Source organism: Gekko japonicus, unplaced genomic scaffold, assembly GCF_001447785.1.
Source record: "Gekko japonicus isolate JY-2015 unplaced genomic scaffold, Gekko_japonicus_V1.1 scaffold1095, whole genome shotgun sequence".
NCBI lineage: Eukaryota > Metazoa > Chordata > Lepidosauria > Squamata > Gekkonidae > Gekko > Gekko japonicus.
The window spans coordinates 148,022-150,879 of record NW_015172036.1 but is presented as its reverse complement, the minus strand read 5'-3'; positions in this window follow the sequence as shown (position 1 = coordinate 150,879).

The following is a 2,858-nucleotide window of genomic DNA, read 5'->3' as shown; positions in this document are numbered from 1 at the left end:
CAAAGAGAGAGTGATCAGTTCATATCAGTTTATTCCTTCAAACACAGCAAGTCTGAGCATCAAATGTGACCACAGTGAAATTCACAGCATCCCTATTCAAGAGTTCAAGACATCCAACAACAAGTTTTAAAAATATCAAGATAAAATACACAAAAAGTGGCAGCAAAACAGAACACTACGTTGGATCATTGGTCCACCTGGCTCCATGTTGCCTATTCTGAAGACTACCAACTTGCCTGCACACATGAGCATTTCAGCACTACCTTTCTTGTCCTTCCCCTGCTACCTGCAGAAACCAGACACCGCATAAGAAGGTGAACAGGCAAGACTTCCTGGTTCTGGTCTTGACGGCGGCGGACGGCGGCCGGAATGCTCTTGGCTGAGTCCGTCAATATTCCTTGTCTCCCAGGGGCCAAGCATTCCTAGTATAGCTTGAGCTTCAACAAACTCTCTTGGAGGGAGAGCTTGTAGCAGGGAGCTTGCTTCGGGGAAGCGGAGGCGAGCAGCGGCTGGCACAAAAACCTGGAGTTGCTCCAACGCGGGAGGCGGTGGAAGAAGCTCGGCGGTCTGTGCTGAGCATTAGTTGAGACCAATGAACCTCGCAGAGTCTTCTAGATGAAATTAAGCCTGGAAGTACCATGAGCACACCATCAAGAAATAATTTCTTTCAATGTTTTATTTTGAGCCTCCCCTTTTGGATTACATGAAAAAGCGAACTGGCCTTTAAATCAATAGGGAGACCTGAACGAGAGGACGAGTTTCTCTTCCTAACAAGAGGCAAAGAAAAGGAGTTCAGGCTACCCGATACTGAAATGCTAATTTTTCTCCCTTTAAGCTGACTATAGTATCTTTCTACAGTTAAAAGTGAGACAGCGACTGGGGCGTGAGTAGAAACGCTGGCGAATCTGCTTGAGTCACAATACTTCATTGGATTGTACGGATGGTAGTGGAGGTGGAGTAGAGACAGTAGAAAGCATTAAGACAGAGGCAATGGAAAGAAGACAGAAAAAAAGATAAGGAAGCAAGACGGAAGAAAGAAGCAGCAAGAAAGAAGAAAAGAAAAAGGGGGGGGAGTTTGGAAAAACTGTCTATTTATCTCCTACATATGGTATTAGGATATTAGGATAAAATTTAGGTTTATAGTAAAGACAGGCGGTTAGATACTAGGATAGAATTTAGGTTAAATAGTAAGGATAGGTAATGGGAAAACATTTAGAGCTTAACTGGGATATTTAGAAAAAAATAATAAATATGGATAAGGTGGATGGAGGTAGACGAGCATCTATCTCATCCTCTCCAATGAGTGCAGATCAAATAAGTATAAATGATTTACAGAATCTGATACAAGAATCTGTTATACTAACAGTGGACTTGGCTGTTGAAACAACTCTGTCTAAAGCATTAGAACCAATACATACAAAAATAGATGCTTTGGCAAATCATCTATCTATGCAAACACAAGAAATTAAAAAATCAATCTCTGTAAACAAACAAGAGACTTCAGCCTTAACAACTGTGACTAATAAGGTAGAAATCAAAGCTGGAAAAATAGGACACCACTATATGAAGATCTACCAGAAAATAAAAGCAACTTACAAACAATAGACTTGTTACAAAAACAAGCTATATATTTGACATGCGGGGGGGAAACACAACTAGAACCAAGACACAGAAATTATAAACAATCTGATCCTCATGGAAAGCCCACAGAGCTAGATAAAACATGGCCATACAATATTTTGCTAGACGTGGAGTTGCAAAGTGAATAGCTTGAACCCCCTCTGATAGTCCGGGCCAAGATTCTGGGATTTAAAACAGAGGTATTAAATCTTGGGATTTAAACCAAGGTATCACTTGGTTTAAATCCCAAGATTCTGGGATTTAAACCAGTGGCTAAGGGTATGGGAAAGAAATACAAAGTCAAATAGTCCTACATTATATATGGTGAAGATGTATAAAATTTTCCACAGATGGCTGATTAAGTGAAAGGTATAAGAATATGACAGGTGTTTGTGGTTATAAAAAGTGAAAATACTGAATTTGGATTGATAACTGAAAAAGACAATAGATATAATTATGCCTTTAAATCAGAATTGTACTTTCATATATGTTGTAATAACAGTAGGAATATTGGTTGTTGAAAATTGAAAATTAGAAAATCTTCTTCTAGGGAAAAATTTATATATAAATTAATTAGAAGTGGTTGAATTGGAAAACCAATTGCTATGTTATAATTCAAAAAGAATGAGCCTACTCTTTTTTGACAATATACAATGTGGAACTTATAGAGAGACTGGGGGGGGAAATCACAAACAGTTAAGTTTCTAAACTAGACTATTATGTAAATAGAGCTTGGTGGTTAATGGAAGAAGATACGCTCTACAATGATATCTATATACTAATACTGAAGTGGCCCTGTGCGTGCGGATATCTAAATCCGCGCTCCGGGGCCACCTGGGGGGCAGGGAGAGGTTTGTGCACACGTGGGGCGGTCCCCACGTGTGCACAAAAATCCTAAATCCCTGCATGCGCAGGGAACGCTCTGCAAGCGCCGCCGCCGTTTGGAAGTTGAGCGGCGAGCGGCGAGCAGGGAGGGGGGGGCAGAGCAGCGAGGGCCGAGCGGCTCGCCGCTGGGCCCTCGGTTCGGAGCCAGGGGAGGGAAGAAAAAGCCGCCGCTGCTGCTTGCGAGGGAAGCGGCGAGCGGCGAGCACGGTGGAGAAGCCCAGCAGCAGTGGCGGAGGAGACCGCCGGAGCCGCAGGTAAGAGGAGCCGGGGGGGAACCGGCAAGGCCCGGCGGCTGTAAGCCGCCTGGGCCTCGCCACGGAGCCAGGCGGGGCGGGGGGGATCGCTGAGTTGGA